Here is a 21,097-nt window from a genome sequence, read left to right as displayed (position 1 = left end):
GCGATTTGGCTGCCTTATTTCTTGCATTCCAGCAATTTCCTTGGTGCGTCCTGAGGACGCGAAATGCGCTATGTAAATGCAAGTTCTATCTTTCTAATCAGGACTTTGCACATTGCCCGATGAATGGTCATGTTACAGTTCACGGAGTATACTTGACTACTTAAAGCTAAGAGAGGGATTTACATTGCATAAAAGCAATAAGAAAAAAGTCCTTTATTACCGAGGAAGAGGGACAGTACTCCGAATACTTTCTTTCCAGGGTATAGTGATCGCAGCGCACGTAGAAATTTGCTGGGGCAATATGGAACTTGGTTGCGTTTAAACCACACATACAGAACAATGAACGCCTGGATCTTTGGATTTTTGTGATCAAAAATGTTCCCATCAACAGGGTGAAATTGTTTGTAAAACTTACTCACAGCAGAACAGACTGGCATTGCGACCATTTCTTGGATTTATCGGATCCTTGCAAACAAAACAATATAAGCAGTCCGGCAGGAAAAAAAAAACACTTCCAATGTTTAAGGCTTAAATGCATGACACGGATAATCTTTCCTCCAACTCGGAGGGCGATTAGTTATGATGGTTTTCAATTGAATCCACAATTTAAACAAGGATGAAGGGAATTGATATTAACCTTTACCAGTGACACTCACTCTATACTAAAGAACGGCGCTCACTAATAGAAAGACTGGTTACCAGGTGACAAGGTTCAAGATAGTTGACAAAAAACAGTCAGGGGAGATTTCTCTTCTAACTCATTTCGTTGTTACAATCTGGAATGTATTACCCGAAATCGTGGTGGAAACATAATCTGGAAAGGTACTTAAAAATCGCAGGGCTACGGGTCGTGGGCAAATTCAATGGTTCTTTTGAAAGAATTGGCAGGGGCTCGATGGGCCGAATGGCTTCTGCTTGTACGATATGATTCCAGGATTGCAAGAGTCAACAAGATCCACTTTAATGTACTTGTGAATATCGGCACGTTCCGGTTTTCTGTCTTTTTGAGAAAGATATGCGGAGGGTTTCCTCTGGTGTAGACTTGCAGTGAAGAAATGCAGAGTGTGCTACTTCCCTTAACCCGCTGGTGTCAGAATGTGATAAATGGGGCAGCCATTAAACTTGTACAAACTGCCAACAACGCCCGCTCCTTGGAAATTCACAAAACTCGCAGATTGCCAGGCCATCCTGATGGGGTTCTGAAATCTATGTCCTTGCATAAACCCAGATCACGTACACAGAACACTTGATGGGGCCCACCGCGTGGGTTCCACAATGTGATCCACCTCTTGGGGCCTTGAACGCCAGTTTGTTTCTGTTTTCTAAGCGCAACCTCAACTGAAATGCCAGGGGGAAAAGAAATTGTTTCCATGTAACTGAAATACCTCTCCCTTCTCGAATTGGTTATTTCTTAGTGGGTTTTATTTTTAATGCGACTTCACTTTTCCAGAATCGATGTGGAAATTGGTGGCGTAACTTAGTTTCAGCGGGGCTGCAAATGCAATTGGACATTGAGAAGATGTGGAGGGAGTGAGATGTTGTAAAACAGGAGGTTTTACCCTCATCATTTCACACGGGATAGGGTTTTTTGGGGGTGTAATATTAAAGGTGTGGAAATGGCAGTCTACTTGAGTAGACGGAAAAGAGTAATCTCACTGGGGTGCTACTGAACACAGTCACACAGGATGGAATAAAATTCCTCCTTTCTAAACAGTGTCTTTGTCTAATTAATAAAATTAACTGTTCAATGGGAAACTGCAAGTTATCAGGCATCCAGCTGAATTCCTCGCTACCGGGATTAAATCCACATAATTGTGTAAGAAGAAGCATCCTTATGCTGCCACGATTTTGTTTTACTCGGCACAGAAGTTTGTCGAGTTTGGAGATTGATGCCAGTTTGGCGTTTTTTTAATCGCAGGTAACAAGAAATCAGGATGACAACCACAGCAAACTCTGCATGTACCCAGGTGCAAAGTGTGCGTGCCTTGTAATGAAACCATCTTTATATTCTATTTTTTTTAACAAAGTACAGGTATTTTGAGGTTTAGAGCGAGGTCCAGTAATACTCACCGAAGCAGCCATGATGACGATTCATGATGCAGTACGCAAGTGGCAAAATGCCTGATGCCTGAACAGAAATTGAGGGGGGTTTTTTTTGGGGAGGGGGACGCCTATATTGTGCATGCAAGATATACAAATGGAAAATATATTAGGCTGCATTATGGACATTCGCAGAGCTCTCGAAGATTTTTCACACGGCTCATATCAGAATATGAATAGTCTAAAATGTGTCCCCCAAAAAAATGAAGACAAATTTTCACGAATGTAGGCAGGAAATCAGAAATTCGGCCAAAGGACCGATATCCCAATTGAGGTTCCGATTAAGGCGACTGAGACCAGGGCGAGTATTAAAGCACACATATTTGGTGGGGGGAGGGGAAAGCCTACCAATTATTCTGTGTTTTGTTTTATTTTCCACCTCTTCCTGCAAGTGCTCGAATCTGGCATGTGGTTACAATAATTATTCAGGACATTGTTTTGTGGCTTTACTTTCCACCCATTATCAGTTATTAAATTTATTTTTGGATTTTTTAAGGAAAAAAAACAGAGCCTCAGAAGATTCAGTGCCCCCTCAGTCAAAATCCGGAGTGAGTAATTACAATGAGAAACTGATTGCAGATGCTTTTTTTTTCGAGGCTGCAGCCCCGTGGAATCTATTACCTTTACCATTCAGTCAATTATCTCCCCTCCCCCAACAGGCAGATACATTTACATCAGCTGGGCAACCTGATCTGTCTGCAGCCGCGGGCTGATTGACAGCTGCAACCGGGCTTTTGCTGGTTTCCTGTTAACCATTTGATGCCTCGGGAAATTAATACACACACAAAAAAAAATCTCACTGCCACTTCCCCCACTTTCAGTCTTTAAATTGCAGAATTGCAGACACATCATGTTGTTGCAAACATTTGTGTCTTTTGTTTTCATGTTGCATTTGCAAATATATATATATATAAATTTAGCCCATGCCACAATGTCCACCATTCACTTAATTCTGAATAAACTCACATTGCAACTGTTAGTTGTTTTTAGGATTTAAAAATAAACAATAAACCTTGCAATATACACAAAGGAATCACAAATAAGTTCAGAGTAATCATTTTCTCCTGTTTTTGATTGCATTGATACACAGTTGCTATTAATGGCAATCAAGTTCTTATTTAAAGGTGGATACTATCCACGTGGGTTTTATTTGCTACATTGCCTTCTTCATATTAAAATATGGAGCAGTATGAATGTCTTTTAACAGAATAACTATTCAAGGGCTGCAAAACAGGCTGGTGAAATTATATTTATTTTTATTTGCAGGTTGCATGCAACCCTTATTAAAGAAACCTTTACATCTGCTGATTCCTCCAAATCCACACATTTGCAGGATAGTGTGTTCAAGAATATAAGTGAATCCTGACTGCACCACACTGCAGGAAATCTGAGGGTCCGGTACAAGAAAAAAACCTCTCAGGCCAGTCCCGAAGGTGTTAAACGTGGACATGCAGCGGTTAAAATTGCAGCCCACCCAGCCAAATCTCTTGTTTTATCGTTCTGTTCATGGCTCCAACCTCAAAGCAAGTCTGCACACCGAAAGAGGCAGGATTTATTTTATTCAGGCAACACAATTGAATGGCGTGCGGCAGGCAGTCTCTGTGGCGCAATCGGTTAGCGCGTTCGGCTGTTAACCGAAAGGTTGGTGGTTCGAGCCCACCCAGGGACGCTTAGACTTTTCTCCCCAACAACTACACTTGGAGCTTTATTTTAGCTTTTCATATTACAATTTATTTCACTTTAAATCATTAAAAAAAAATACAGCAGCCGAAGCATGATCTCTCTTGCAAAGAATTCTATTGCCTTTGTTGCTCATTCTAGTTAGGGGACGAAACAACTTGACAAGGCTTATTACCAGTGTATTTATGTATCCTTAAATTTTAGTTAATATCCTAAATACGTTACCTACAGGAGGCATACTTACTGCGCGTGTTAATTATAACATGTAAACATATTAAATTATTTGCTTATAAATTATTTTATTAGCCATATAATAATATGCATCTCTCAGTGGCAATTTTTAATCTTCTTCTCTGTTGTTCTCTCCTCCTGTATCAATATATTCTCAGCCCATATCTCAATCTCCAGTTCGATTTATTAAATCGGAAGTCTCCAGTCTTTAGCGCCACTGCACATCATGGCAACCGTCAGCACAACGGCTACAAAAAAAAATGCTTTTCCTCCCTAAAAAAATCTAATTTTACAATTGCAGAAATCCTAAAATGTAAACATTTAAAGAGGCCAGAGTCTTTTAAAAAAAAGAAAGAACACATTTGATGCATTTACTCATCTCCCCCCCCCCCCCCCCACCCCCCCCCCCCCTCCCCCAGTACAGGCTGCTATATATTGTCAATCTCTTGAAGTCGAGACTTCGCACAAAAATCTTTATATTTATTTCAGTGTTGATCATCTGTAGCCCCCCTACATCTAGACGGAGCCATTTTGAAATTGTCTTGTGAAAACAACCTCACAAAGGCTGCCTGGCACCAAATTTTGTGCCACAGATCTGAGTCCTCTTTGTTTCACAGGCAGCGGTTTAGACAGGGGGTTGCCACAAATAATCTAACTTCATTTTGATTGGATTACATCCCTGTTTAAAGAGCCACATTTATCTATGTACACCATTAATGAAATACCTATTACAGCTGATCGCCATGTTACCTATAACTTGTGTCCAAACCGAATACCCAATACCCTGATGAACCTGTAGTGCGTTGCAATACAATGCATTTTGATCAAATTTGATGGTTTGCCTATTGCTGGGTTTTAGTTCCTTGCCTGTGGCTCGATCTCCATGCAGTTATTGGTATCCATTGTCCATTGCTCTATTCAATGAACTATGCAATTCAACATTTAGTTACATAGAGTGTCTATTACTCTATATCAATTCAGTGGCTTTACTCTGTTCGACAGTATATTTCTAAGTGATTACTTCTGTGGCCTGGGTATATTTAAAATAGATTATTACAATTTTTGTTTGTATCCGCTGAATGTGCTCTGAATGATTCGCTGCAAAGATGAGTTGATATCTGTCATTGCCTTGACATGGAGACGTTATAATCACTTATTAATGCTTACTGCTTCGACAGGTTCCACGCGCATGTAATCTTGTACAGCAATGTATTGGTTAATACTCCAGGTTATCGCACTGTCCATTGCTGTCATATCGGTGTTGTTTATAAATGATGTTTCAGTGCAGTGTGACTGATTGTGTTACCTTTTCGATTCAGTGTTAGTTCCAAGCACTGAAAACCTATTTTCCTATTATTATGTTTGAATGTGGCACATATTGTTGCACGTTAGTCAACGTTTATCATTACACTTAATACAGTATTTATACAGCAACTGCGGGTTAGTATCTGTCAGAATTAAGAGCTATCTGATTTATCACCCTGGCAGTGTTAAAATATAGTAACCATCACTTATTTTATTGTCAGCCCTATTACAGAATTCGTAGCTATTGGTTGCCCATGATATTGATGGAGTATCTCTCACTATAAAGTCACTTGCTTATGTATTCTTTAATATAACATTACATAACACACTGCATTACTAAGCACAGTGTGTTATGTAATGTTATATTAAAGAACTTGTATGTATATATATACACACACATCAGTTTAAACCACTGAAGAACATCAATGAGTGCATTTTGCGGTAGACTATATGTAAAGTATATTGTAATATAGATTGTCACAGTATTTGTAATGACTGTATTATAATTATAAATTTACAGCATGCTGAACAACCTTTTGCACTTTAGTAACTCCGCTTTCATTGTCGATAAATTCTCGTCCCTGTTGAGATTAACTTCTTTCCTTCATCCTGACTGAACCAACGAGTCAGTCTGCATCTTTGTCAACATCTAATGTCACTAATTTACCCATTGAAGGCCTAGCGAATGCTTTAAATCACTAAATACGTTTCCCAAGTAAAAGTTAAACAACCCCCCCCCCCCCAAAAAAAAACCCGGGACTTTTGTAAACTCATCATCACGAGTTATGAAATAATTAAAGTAGACATTTTCTGCAGAGCTGATTATAATTGGGATAAAGATTTTTTTTTGCCGTGGATCGGATAGCTAGCTATTATGAATTGTTCCTAGTGTACTAAAATATTATGAAGATAATAAGTCTCCTAAATGTTTTGGGACGGAACAAACGTGTAAGTGCTCACAACAAATAACAATGAATCCACTAAATTTTATGTTAAAAAATAAAGCATGACTTTTTTGGTATTATGAGGAAAACCATATCCGCAAGTTAAAAAGGAACACTTATCACTGTATATTGTTCACATGATAAAACGCCATATATATATATATATATATAATGTATATATGTGTGTGTGTGTGTATACATATACGCTTTTGTATATGAGCTACAACAAATTAAAGAAACATTTAACTGTTCTCCCTGTCTATTTATTTCGCAGACTAATCTCCCTCACTGTGCAAATTTGGTAACTGTTTCAGTTTCCAATAACACCACAATGTCTGTGTAGCATTACAATTAATATTCCAGCTCAGTTCAAGGAAGTTTAACAAAGTGAAACATTCTCCCTTTCACTATTGCATCAGACAATCGGCTGGTTTATATAATTGTTACATTAATATGGCTAAGAGGGAGAATGACATCAAAGAAAGGAAAGGAAGAAGGATTGGTAGAAAAATAAAAAATATAGAGAAATCACTTGTTCATTCCAAATTGCATTCTTTATCAGCTTAGACTCTAATCACTTAGCATGAAGAGACTAAGGGAAAAATTATACTTTGTCTCTGCATCTGTCCTTAAACATGATTGAATTCTGTTGATAACATAGGTTCGGAAACTGGTTTATCGAGATTTCAGGTGGTTTCTTTGCAATGGATAAAAGAACAGTAAATATCTTTCTAATCTTCTGGAACACCCACTATACAGACAACGTGGTTTTAAATTCAGGGAGCATATCATTTTATTATATTATTCTCTCTCCTTGGTCTGCATTTATATTTAGAATAATGTGTGATGAACTTTTGGATCCTTAATTTATCCAGTTGTACATTAGATTATTTCCAGTCCTTTTTAAGGAAGGAGTATTGAACGTTTTATCCCGAGGTGTTGGAACTACCTCAGTTTGTACGGGAGCAGCTTGCAATGATTGGATGCTAGGGGATTTTGCGAAGTTCCCCGATATGCATGTCAAATATTTAAACATTGAATAAACGTTTACAATGGATCATGGCTATTTCTATTCCCACAAAAATAATAACACAATGCAAACACAAGAAATCTATTAACGCCATTCTCCTCTCTGAAGGATATACTTGGAATGATCAATTATCAGTTAACTAGATCAGAGCAGGTGAATAACCTTAAAACATCTGTGGACAAGAGCTGATAGCCTGTGCCTGAAATAGATAGATAGATAGATAGATAGATAGATAGATAGATAGATAGATAGATAGATAGATAGATAGATAGATAGATAGATAGATGATACCTAAATAGATAGGTGATACCTAAATAGATAGATGATAGATAGATAGGTAGATAGCGATAGATAGATAGATAGATAGATAGATAGATAGATAGATAGATAGATAGATAGATAGACAAACAGACAGATAGATAGATAGACATCGATAGATAGAAAGATAGATAGGCAGAGCTAGATAGAAAGATAGATATAGATAGAAAGATAGATAGATAGACATGGATCGATAGATAGAAAGATAGACATCGATAGATGGAAATATAGATAGATAGATAGATAGATAGATAGATAGATAGATAGATAGATAGATAGATAGATAGATAGATAGATAGATAGATAGATAGATATTAAAAGTGACGGGCAGAGACATAGTAACCAACTGATAAAGGGATAAAGACAGAAAGGTAAACAGGAAAGTGGAGCCAAAGAAAGGGAATAGAGGCAAGCGGAGACAAATAGAGAGACAATGGCAAAGGAAACAGGAACGGACGGACGCAAGCGAATGATAGACAAGAGCGGCAGCGAGAAAGAGAGCCGAATACAGCATAGAGGAACAAAGACAGATGGAGACAGACAGATACAGTGAGATAGAGAGAGGGGATAGATAGGAAAAGAGAGAAAGTGGGAGGCAGATAAATAATCTGAGAGGCAGGGTAGGACAAAGGCTGCTTTTCTGCACACAGCTTCGGCTCTCTGCTTCATTCGGATGCGAACACAATTTCACTTGTACAGAGGGTTTGTGATTTCGTTTCATCCTGAGCTGTAATGTACATCGATTAGTTTCTCCGGTTAGGGTAATGAGATTTAACCCTATTTGACATCTTCTGCCTCCCGTCTGTTTGCCATATCCTTTCTGTCTCCCCCCACCCCCAGCCCCTTCTCTGTGCCTTCTGACCAACCCGTTACGGGCAATAATGAAATGAATGCCCGCAGATAAGCAACGATATTACCATAAATATATTCTTTTAAAAAATGGACGCGAGATATGCTTTCAAATCCCGCTATCAGGTCACACAATACTTTATTACATTCTATACACGGGGTAGATTTTGTAACCAGCAATATCCAATATCAATACTGCATGTTTATTGAGCATAAAGGTTTATATATTTTTTAAATCCCTGAATATATAATTGGTTGTGAATGTGTGTGCGCGCTGGTTGTAAGGGGTGATACATCGTTTTCGCTAATGTGACACAGTCTCTGATCCTCCCTCCCTCCCGCTTCTTTGTTTCATTTAGCGATTATCTCCACACCATCTATCTCTGTCTCGCACCACTCTCCCCACCACCAACCCCCCCCCCCCCTCCCCACCCCCCTCACAACCCCCTCCCTCATCTCTCTCGGTGCTTGGTGAAGCTGGGGGTGGGGAGGGATGGGGGTGGGGTGGGGTCGCGTGTGTATGTGCGGGCGAGGAATCCTCAAGGACAAATTGACAATAAGAGCGAAACTCCTTCTCCAGAATTGGCAGCGGACGTTCTGGGGGGAGGGGGGGAGGGGAGGGGAGGGGGGGGGGTGTGGATGGAGGTGGGATCGATCTATTGACTGGCTTTCTTTCGCAGGTCCATTCGCAATAAAAACAGCAATGGCAGCGACAATAAAATGTCAATACCGCAAAATACACACTGGTGGATAAATCACTTAGACGACGCGATTATGAAATGGTGGCTTTGCTGCCAGTCTATTGTTTTAAGTTTATTGCCAATTATAACAGTCAGTTTGACCCAAGCAGATTGCAAGAGGTTGTGTGATAATGAGTCGGTATTAATCAGGGAAATACATTTTTCCCTTTTCCTTAGCAATGGACGGGGTGTCCAATGACACGTGCTGGTTATTTTGACTAAGTCTGGATCCAGGGTATTTCCATTCTCCGCACAGCTGAACAGTCAGGGCAGCTCCGATCGATATATCCTCCGCGCTGAGAGAGGCGGCAGAAGGAAGCATATGTCACCGTGGGAAACACTGGCAACCTGTGAACAAAAGAACATTATTGCAGGCCGCCAGGAAAGACGCGGTTTCCCAGCAACAGACAGTCGGCCAGCTTTCCCCAAAGCTGGAGTGCTCTCTGCTGGCTGGGAACAGAATCAAAAGCGGGGCCGGGATTCAACCTCAACCCACACCGGGAATGCCCACTGCGGCAGCCGGGGAACCGGGGGAGGGAGGCGGGGTGAAGTGATGCTGTGGTCCCTGTGTGTCTGTGGGTGGGTGGGGGGTGGGGGGGTTGGGTCTCTGTGTGTGGGTGTGTATCTGTATGTGGGTGTGTGTCTGTGGGTGGGTGTGTGTCTGTAGTGGGGGGTGGGTGGGGGTTGGGCTCTCTGTGTGGGTGTGTGTCTGTGATTTGTGTTGTTGGGAGGGTTGGGTCGCCCTGTGTGTGTGTGTGTGTGCGTGTGTGTGTGTGGCTGTGTGTCTGTGGGTAGGGTGTTGTTGAGATTTGGGTCTCTGTGTGGGGTTGTGTGTCTGTGTGTGGGTGTGTGTCTGTGGGTAGGTGTGTGTCTGTTGTATGGGGTAGGTGGGGGTTGGGGTCTCTGTGTGCGGGTATGTGTCTGTATGTGGGTGTGTGCCTGTGGGTGGATGTATGTCTGTGGGTGTGTGTGTGTCTGTGAGTAGGTGTGTGTCTGGTGGGGGTTGGGGTCTCTATGTGGGTGCATGTCTGTGATTTGTGTTGTTGGGGGATTGGGTCGCTGTGTGTGGGTGTGTCTGTGTGTGGGTGTGTGTCTGTGGGTGGGGTGTTGTTGGGGTTTGGGTCTCTGTGTGTGTGGGTGTGTGTCTGTGTGTGGGTGTGTATCTGTGGGTGTGTGTGTGTCTGTGGTAGGGGGTGAGTGGGGGTTGGGGTCTCTGTGTGTGGGCGTGTGTCTGTGGCGGCGGTGGGGGGCTGGAGGGGGCAGATATTTCACACTAATGAAAAGAACGTGACAGCCCAATTGGGACTCCGTGCTAAATGGAGGGAGCCAACGGGCTGGGGAGGGGCGGGGGGGGGGGGGGGTGGATCCCAACATGAAAATTACGCAGCCATTTTCAAATTAGTAACAAAATTATTTTGTTTAAATATTTTGTCATTTTGTTCTTTGCGAAATGATGCATGTTTTGTTTCCGTTCCCTCCCAGCCTCACTGTCCCAACAGAAGACAATCAACGCCCACAGATACTGTGTGCTGAACTGGCACAGGGAGGGGTAAGGATTGACTGTCCACAGGTGATGTGACCAGCGATGGTTCCAGGTGGGATGTGCGGACAGCACCGCCCCATGTGTTAGGCAGCAACATGTTCAAGGATGCGTTTTACTCTGGGACACCGATTCCCTTGAAGCCAGAAACAAAAACAGAAAACTCTGGAAAATCTCAGCGGGTCTGGCAGCATCTGTGGAGAGAGAATAGAGCCAACGTTTCGAGTTTGTGTGACGCTTCGTCAGAGTCAAAATAAGTCAAGATAAAAATAAACCAACAGACTAATAATACCAAAAACCAATAATACAATAACAAACAGTTCCTTCACAACAATAGAATCCATTATAAGTAGCAATAGTGTCCATTGTAAGTTCAGCTCTGATGAAAAGTTATCCAGACTCGCAACATTGGCTCGATTCTCTCCCCACAGATGCTGTCAGACCTGCTGAGATTTTTTAGCTTTTTCTGTTTTTGTTTCAGATTCCAGCATCCGCAATATTCTGCCTTTACCACCAGAATGTTATTGCATTAACGTCTCTTAATCTCCCCTCTCTTTGTAAACCCCAATCCCACTGCCTCCATTGTCTATGCTGGTGGCTTCATGAAATGTCCCACAATGCTTTCCTCGTCGATCTTGATTGGTTCTCGCACTCACCGGCAGAGGAAATCTTTGATTTGATTTGATTTATTGTTGTCACATGTATTGGCTTTGCTTTTTAACTGGAAATTCCAACAACTCGGATCTCTCTGAACATTGCCCTATCGGTTTTCCTTTTTGCTTTTATTTCTGTTTATTGCCCCATTTAAGCATTTATCTTAAGTTCGCACATCCGCCCACATGTAACCTTACTGCAATGTGAACAATGTTCTGTACTCCAATTAGAATTGGACAGAAATAAAAAATGAAAATGCTGGATAAACTCAGCAGGTCTGGCAACATCCGTGGAGTAAGAAACACAGTTAACATTTCGACCCTTCTACAGAACTGAAAAATAATTTGACTGAATTGGGTTCCTTCAGTTATCCCGTTATTGCCGCTGTCGCCTGGTCTGTATGTTCAACGTCTTTCTGTTCAGACATATAATATTTGATTTGATTTGATTTATTGTTGTCACATGTATTAGTATACAGTGAAAAGCATTGTTTCTTGCGCGCTATACAGACAAAACATACCGTACATAGAGAAGGAAAGGAGAGTGCAGAATATAGTGTTACAGTCATAGCTAGGGTGTAGAGAAAGATCAACTTAATACGAGGTAGGTCCATTCAAAAGTCTGACAGCAGCAGGGAAGAAGCTGTTCTTGAGTCGGTTGGTACATGATCTCAGACTTTTGTATCTTTTTTCCCGACAGTAGAAGGTGGAAGAGAGAATGTCCGGGGTGTGTGGGATCGTTGATTATGCTGGCTGCTTTTCCAAGGCAGCGGGAAGTGTAGACAGAGTCAATGGATGGGAAGCTGGCTTGAGTGATGGACTGGGCTTCATTCATGACCCTTTGTAGTTTCTTGCGGTCTTGGGACAGAGCAGGAACCATACAAAGCTGTGATACAACCAGAAAGAATGCTTTCTATGATGCATCTGTAGAAGTTGGTGAAGGTTGTAGCTGACATGCCAAATTTCCTTAGTCTCGTGAGAAAGTAGTTGGTGGCCTTCCTTAACTATAGTGTCGACATGGGGGGGGGGGGGGGGGGACCAGGACAGGTTGTTGGTGATCTGGACACCTAAAAACTTGAAGCTCTCGACCATTTCTATTTCATCCCCATTGATGTAGACAGGGGCATGCCCTCCACCACACTTTCTGAAGTCGATGACAATCTCCTTCATTTTGAGGAAGAGATTATTGACGTCACACCAGTTCACCAGATTATCCATCTCTTTCCTGTACTCTGTCTCATCATTGTTTGAGATCCAACCCACAAGAGTGGTATCATCAGCAAACTTGAAAATCGAGTTGCAGGGGAATTGGCCATACAGTCGTAAGTGTATAAGGGGTATAGTAAGGGACTGAGGACACAGCCTTGCAGAGCACCAGTGTGGAGGATGATCCTGGAGGAGGTGTTGTTGCCTATCCTTACTGATTGCGGTCTGTAGGTTAGGAAGTCTAGGATCCAGTTGCAGGGGGAGGAGCCGAGCCCCAGGACATAACATTTGGAGATGAATCTCGTAGGAATAATGGTGTTGAAGGCTGAGCTACAATCTATGAGTAAGAGTCTGACATAGGCATCTTTGTTATCTAGGTGTTCCAGGATTGAGTGTAGGGCCAGGGAGATAGTGTCTGATGTGGATTTGTTGTAGCAATAAGTGAACTGTAGTGGATCCAGGCAGTCTGGGAGGCAGGAATTGATTTGTGCCATGACTAACCTTTCAAAGCACTTCATAATGATGGATGTCAGAGCCACTGGACAATAGTCAGTAAGGCACGCTGCCTGGCTTTTCTTTGATCCCGGGATGATGGTCATCTTCTTGAAGAAGGTAGGGACCTCAGATTGGTGTAAAGAAAGATTGAAGATGTCTGCGAATATCCCCGCCAGCTGGTCTGCGTAGGACCTGAGTGCTCATCCGGGTCCCCCATCCAGGCCAGTCACTTTCCATGCGACTTTTCAATCAATTAACTGCAAGTTAATTTTTTCGGTTTGATTTTTATTTGCTGAACATTCACAAAATTTGAAAGTATTGTGAAAGATAGGGTGAAACTTCAAAAGGGTATGGATAGGCTGGTGAAATGTGTGGACAACTGATTGATGAAGTTTTTTGCAGAGAAGTGTGAAATGATTCATTTTGGTAGAAAGAATGCAGAGAGGCAATACAAAGTAAAAGTACAGTTCTAAAGGGAGTGCAGGGGCAGAGGGACCTGGTTGTATATGTACATTAATCATTAAAGGTGTGCAAAAGAGGGACATAGATAGGGTACCAAAAGAGAAAATGCTGAAAAATCTCAGCAGGTCCGGCAGCATCTGTAAGGAGAGAAAAGAGCTGACGTTTCGAGTCCATTTGTCAAGACCTGCTGAGATTTTCCAGCATTTTCTCTTTTGGTTTCAGATTTCAGCATCCGCAGTAATTTGCTTTTATTTATATAGATAGGGTAGATAGGGATAGCCCTTTCCCCATTATAGAGAGGTCAATAACCAGGGAGCATAGGTCTAAGGTAACAAGCTGGAGATTTAGAGGGGATTTGCGGGGAGAAAATATCACCCAGAGAGTGGTGGGAATCTGGAACTCGCTGCCTGAAAGGGTGGTGGAGGCAGGAATCCTCACAACATTTAAGAAGCATTTAAATGAGCACTCGAAACGCCATAGCATACAAGGCTATGGACAAATGCTGGAAAATGGGAATAGAATAGAAAGATGCTTGACAGCTGGTGCCGACATGATGGGCCGAAGGGCCTCTTTCTGTGCTGCAAAGCTCTATGACTCTATGGTTATGGCAGGACGGGTTGCTAAAGCGGCTAATAAAATATAACTGCTGGCCTTTATAAGTCGGACCAAAGAGAAAATCAAGTTATGATAAACCTACATAAAACACTTGTTCGGCCTCAACTGGAGCACTGTGTGTAACACTGACTGCACATTTTTGTAAGGATGTTAAAACATTAGCGAGGGTGCAGAAAAAATCCGCGAGAATGATTCCAGGGATGAGGAAACTCAGTTAACTGGGAGATTGGAAAAGTTGGGACTGTTCTGCTTGGAGAAGATTAAGAGGAGATTTGAAAGAGGGATTCAAAATGACGAGGGATTTGGACAGAGTAGACAGGGAGAAATTGGAAGATCGAGAACCAGAGGACGTAGAATTAAGGTGATTGACAAAAGAAGCAACGGGGACATGAGGAGCAAGATTTTTTTGAAAGCAGCGAGTGGGAGGCACAGCCTGGAAGTGTGGTGGAGAAAGACTCAATCGTGGCTTTCAAAATTGAGTTGGGCAATTATCCAGAAGGAACACCTTTTCAGAGTTACAGAGAAAAGGCGAGTGAGTGGGACTATAGGTCATTTGATCTTGCAGCGTCTGGACACGACGTGCCGAATGGCCTCCTGCACTCTAACAATTCTATGATTAATACAATGTTCTTTACGAATCGGGCAGAATAACATTTTGCAAAGATAGGAGGGAAAGAGAGAGGGCTTGAGAGTAAAATGGGCGAAGTAACATATTTGTCTGTGTTTGCTAATCTCAGTAAGAAGTCCCACAAGTCCTTAGACTTTAACCTGGTGTTGTGAGACTTCTTAATTTGCTTACCCTAGTCCAATGCCGGCATCTCTACATCTTTCCTGATCTCTACTAATGAAGCCCAGCTAGTATCATTTCGCCTTTGAAGTGACAATTTTGATCGACGTTGGACTGAGCCCAATACTCTTTCAGTAAAATATTCTGTACCCTTCCTATATCAAATAAATTTTATTTTACAAAGCTAACAGGAGATATTTCAAATACCACAGAAACTAAACATTCATCACCTCAAAGAAAATAATAGATTAACTTGATCAAAGTTGATGTTTAAAGGTTGTTGGGAATAAGGTATTTAAATAACCCGCATGTGAGAGTTGAAAACATTAGTTCCAACCAGGTCTTTGTTATGAAAGCTTTGAACATGCAGAATCTACACGTTTTGACATATAAAGTTCTAAATGCGGCTGTGAATCCCCTTACCTCCCGTGTATAGAAGCAGTAGTGCCTCATTCCTTTGTTGTCCTTATAAACCATGACACAGCAAGCTACAGAAATTGGGCAGCCCTTTGTGGAAATATCATGATTTGAGACCTTATTTCTAAAAAAAAATGGTTTTATGTTTCCTGGTGTTGCTGTTTCAAGAATGAAAGAAAATAGATCTCGAAACGTCTGAGCAGAACATGCGCGGCAGGGGAGAATGGCAATAGATTGGACTCAGTTACCTGGATCTCAGAATTTTTTTTCCAAAAATATACTTTATTCATATAAAATCTGAAAGGCACATTATAAAACATCTCAAATTGTTGTAACAGGAAAGTGCAATAATATTCACATTTACTCCAGAGATCAAGATGCACTCTGTAGCCTGGACCTCGAGATTTAAAAAAAAATATATACTCTATCCTTTAAGTTACCAAGCTCGGGGTGGACCGGGCAAACTCAAATCTATTCATTGCTTGCTCCAAAAAACAAATTCAAAATCCAACTGAATCCAATTCATGGTCCGCACAAGGGAGACAAACAAGATCCAAGCTGACAAGCTGAAACATTACACCCTATTTGGGCTCAATCCGACGCTTGATTTTAGCCAAAAGGCTCAGAAGCGAAGTTGCCTGGACCTCAAGATCCAAAGTTCCCTCCCTAATCCTCTTTGCCTCCAGCTCGCCTTCTGCCTTCAAAACACCCTTTCAAACCCACTGCTTTGACCAACCTTTCGGTCATCTGACTTAATATCACCTGACGTGGCAACCTGTCAGCTTGACAGTACAAAGCTCCTGCGAGGTGCCCTGGGACGCTCCATGAAGTGAAAAGCCGCTATGCCATTATAGATTGTGTGGGTTGTTGTTGTTGTGGACTTTACGCCACGTGGGGTGAAATACAGAGCAAGAGGAGCAGCCGAGCAACCACTGGGGAGGTTTGCCAGCCACGAGTGGGATGAATAGACGGACCCACGTCACGACATTCCTTTGCGACATTGAAAGAATGTTGATACACTGGCTGCTTCGTGATATCAATGGGAAACCCTAGTGACCGTAACATTACAATGAACGAGCTTGTAAATCGCCGAGCGTCCTCTCTCCCTCCACTGTCACACATGTTGTGATCTGAGAACATGATCATAAATTGTTATTCGCAATGTTTGTGGTCACAGAATACGTGATGCAGGAAGAGATGCCCATTCCGCCCGGCTACAGCACTTCAACACCCGTGACTGGGTTCTGCTACATCATGTTTTGCGTCTATTTCAGGAGCTGCAGCTGGAACTTAATTGGTGGGGGGGCGGGGGGGGGGGGGGGGGTGGGTGCTGACACACAAATATTTTATATTATGCATATTGTTTCAGGCGGACACTTTAATGGAATCCAGAAAACCCCAGCCTTCCCGGGCTCACAGCAGTCAGAAAGAACAGCACTCCATACATTGGAAAGGTGCAAACTCCAACCTCAGACCCTGGATAAAAGTCAGCACTTTAGTGTGCAATTTAATATATCCCAAATATAGCTTGGTATGTACAACAAAATGCAGACAACTCAGTATCGTTTGTGCACACCTTACACATCCTGAGGAATGCCATTTGCTACTATGAGAATTCGTGCCTGCGTTCTGCATTGAAAAACGAGCTAAAATTCATTCATAAATCTAAAATAAACAAATATCGAATGGTTATACGGAACCGTCAACGTTTCATACCCACGCAGTTCTAAGTAAAGTAATGTCGAGAACGAGGCAAAGATGTGTCACGCCTATAAAGATTTTTTAAAAATCTGCAAGGCTTCCCAAATTGGTCAGACAATTCAATTTATTGACAGGTTAGAAGCCCTAAGGGCAGCGAATAGTCCTTTAATAATTTGAGTCGAAAAATTTAACGTGGCGCACAAATAGACTCTAATTTAATTTGCGAGAAGTATTGGAATTTAACACTGACATTTTCCGAGGTTTGGGCAGTAAATCCATTTCTGATTTCTCTCTGCCCAATGAAAAGCAATAATTGGTCTAAAGGGCGCCTGGTCTTGATTATTGAGGGGACCTCACACAATGATTTCCAACTAAGAGACCAAGGTGACCCGGGACTTTTTCACAATGTTTAAATAACACGCCTACCAGGCTGGTGTCTGGGTTCGAGCTACTTTACATCAGTATGAATCAGCTGGCACCGTTCCAATTGTTTTCTATGGAGCTGTTAATCTAATACTCCGGACGTCATCTGGCGATGAGGGCGACCTGCGTTTCAGATTTTCTATTCGTTTCTCTGAATACCGTAGGTTATATACTTCCAGGTGTCCAATACAGAGACGGAATGGTCAAAGCAAAATATTGCGGATGCTGGAAATCTCAATCAACAGGAAATTCTGGAAAAATTCAGCATGCCTGGCAGCATCTGTGGAGAGAGAAGTTTCGAATCTGGATGACTTTTCAGAATAGTCTGACGAAGGGCCATCTAGACTGGAAACGTTGGCTCTATTCTCTCTCCACAGATGCTGTCAGACCTGCTTAAGATTTTCCAGCATTTTCTGTCGTTGTTTGAGATTCCAGCATCCGCAGTATTTTGCCTTTATTTCCTCCACTCTCCTTTCCTTTAACCTCTTGGCTACTGGGCACCTGGGAGTGTTCATTGGCGTTAACGTTGATTTTAGCAGCAAAGCTTGTGTTAAGGTTAGAATCAACAAAAAAAAACAATCTTACGTCAGGACTTGTGAAAATATCCAGACTGGATAGTGGGACGAGTTTAGCGATCGGGCCGATTTTCAGTTGGGACTGGTTTTAGCACGAAAGAGTACAATTTGGGGGCTATGGTTGAGTGAAACAATAGCACTATTTGGCAACACATTGGAAAGTGGCTGCCACTGTCAACAGTCCCTATTTTTTAATGACGGTCTAAAATACGTTCAGAACCTGAAGCCTCTAAATGCCCGCAGCAATGTTTGACCTCACGGCTCCGCTGATACATAAATTCGCTTGACAAATGTTATGATTCTGAGCTCCCACTTTTGCTTTCTGGGGGGTTGCGAGTAAATGTGATTCCCCTCTACTGTACCGTACCACATACAACTTTCAATTCTTGTAAATCATACTCACTGGGGACTTGGGAAATGTGATTTACGTCGTTTGGTAGACAGAGCAAAGGGAAGAAAAAACATCTGTACAGGAAGCGTACTCAAAGCAACATTTGGAATCAAAATAAGTGGTCAAGAGATCCTGGACAGATTATTTATCTGTAGTTTCGAATGTTCAGCCAAACAGTGCAGTCTATGGCGTTCTCTCAACTATTGCAATGTGGGGTTCACCGATCTTGTAAATCGACGCATCGATCCCTCAGTACAAATTAATAGCAAGAATATACAAGCACCGAATTGGGCCAACAAATATTACACGCGTGTACCTGCATTCAGCAGTCTGGCTCTCAACGGGGACTAGGGATTTTCAATCCTGTGGTTTAACCATACATTGTAAAATAAAAATCATTGTATACATTTCCGGCAGAATTAGAAAGACACCACCATCATCTGGGGGTCTTACGGTTTCCCTTTTGAAATGTAGTTGGCGCATATTTTGTCGATATTTAAACAGTGACATCTATCTACCCTCCCATTTCCAGTGAGAGCACTTGTAAAGATGTACTCCAAAATAAGTTCTTGTCGGTAAAGCGGCAACAGAAACCGAATGTAACATTTCAGGGTGATAATACATGTTCACCCCTTCGGATACCCATTTACACAACACATCTTGTATGTAGCCACGATCACTTGTAACCTGATGTCAAAAAATAGAAGAGGTTATAGAACCATTCTAAAAATTACTTTTTAAAAAGCTGCATGACACCTTTTATTTTAGAAGGCACATATATTTTGTTTTAGCTATTAAGATTTTATTGACAAACTAGAATATTCAGTTTGATAGAAAATCTGCCTACAGCATATTTTTGTTGGACTTGAATTCTATTTCTTCTGGCAAAATGATATTTATTGTATATAACAGCAGCACGGCAAACACTTGTGTCACTGTATTTAACGGTCTGAACACCCTGATGGCAAGATTAGACTGATGGCTGTCGGTTATCTTTTAACCAATTTAACACGGCGTCGGTAAAGCCACAAATGATATACTAAACTATTATGGATCACAGAAATTGCTTGGGATCCTAGTTTCATCTAGATTCCATTCAGTGCAGCATGAAATAATCCAGACAATAGGTAAAACAGATGTTTCGATACTATGCCGGAATGTGTTAACGGGTAAGGTTCCAGTTAGTATCATTTCTGCTCCCAAGTACTTGCTTCCACAAATCGTAATCCACCCCCCCCCCACCCCCCACCCCCAAAGAAAGTAGACTCTCGGTTAGACTTGTTCTATCTTTTGAGACAAATTATACTCCCTGCTAAACTTAGTAACGAGAACTAACACCACAGTCAGGACATATGAACTTCTTTCCAAAATATGTTCCCGTAAGTAGGCCCAACACTATCACCTGGGATTAAACGCGCGACCTTCCTTTCACTTCTCTGGGGGACGGCATTCCCACTCCTTACCCGACTCACCAGGAACATGTTGTTGTCCATGTTGTGATTTCTTTTTGCCTTTTAGCGTCAGACCTCGCCAACACACAATTTTGGAGCTTGCTTACAGGAATTTAAGGTCAATAGCTACCCTGCCAGGTGAAATTCCGCCAAATCTCTAAATTCCTGCAGTTTCTGGAATAAAAGTAAATCTTCCTCAAAGGTAAAGCATCGCTTGACAGTCATAGAATCAAAGCCTCTTTGATACAAGTCTGTTTCTAAATTGACAAGAGGTGATTTCATTTCAACATAAACTGCTCAAATGAAAGGGATTCTTTGTGGATTATTTTCACCCATGTGGTTTTTAAAATATAACTAATAATGAATAACTAATAAATTATTAATTTTCCGTGTATATACATGTGCAGTTTATATTGGGGCAGTCGAGATATGCACGTTTTTGTGCTGAGAGTAAATTCCACCGTGCACCTCGACTGGTTTGCATCATTTAGAGATTAGCAGTCAAACTGAAAATCAGTTTCTAAGAGTGAACTAAAATTTATTTCAATGCTAAAGTCATATTAGGCGTGATTTCTGGTAATCATGTTACTAATTATAATATTATAGCAACTGCACATTGTCAACCAGACGATTTGATGTTTTTGACTGATACAAGAAAACTATAACACTTGCCCTGAGTACCTACTGAGTAAATATTGTAGATTATGTTTAACCTGGTTTGGCGTTATATTTCACTCCCGGTTTTGCTGAGACAAAATTGCTACGTTTCGTAACTAGATCCAGTCACATTGTTCTAGTGTATTTAACCCTGGTTATTCATCAAAAAATGTGTTATTAGAGAGTGAATCAGCATTTGTATTGGGACCATGCAGTGACCCTTGTCTGATCTACTCCTCTCGCCGAAATTAAGCGTTAGATCTGTGATTAATCCACGCAGCATAAACAATTGCTTTTTTTTTAACAAGATGCACATCTCCTAGTCTTGATGAAACGTATAGGTTCTTTTAAAATAATTCAGATTGTCGCTACCGGCGGGAGGGATGCACAGTGAGCCTTTCTCTGCTGTTTAAAACGCTCTACAGCAATCACAAAGACAGCTGGTGTGCCATGGTCTACAACACATCAGTGTACATATCTGCGCATCATTTTTTAAAGATTACTACAACAATGGACAAGACCTTTTG

General features: G+C 41.6%; 1 non-coding gene across 1 annotated transcript; it reads left to right on the top strand.

Annotated features, from left to right (window-relative positions):
- Positions 1-3,695: 3,695 nt before the first annotated feature.
- On the top strand, positions 3,696-3,769 carry trnan-guu (transfer RNA asparagine (anticodon GUU)). Its single transcript has one exon. It is a non-coding gene; the product is annotated as a tRNA-Asn (tRNA).
- Positions 3,770-21,097: the final 17,328 nt, after the last annotated feature.

Source organism: Mustelus asterias, chromosome 11 (genome assembly GCF_964213995.1).
Source record: "Mustelus asterias chromosome 11, sMusAst1.hap1.1, whole genome shotgun sequence".
Lineage (NCBI taxonomy): Eukaryota > Metazoa > Chordata > Chondrichthyes > Carcharhiniformes > Triakidae > Mustelus > Mustelus asterias.
Note: the sequence above shows the minus strand (reverse complement) of the source record. Positions and strands in the feature narration are given on the sequence as shown.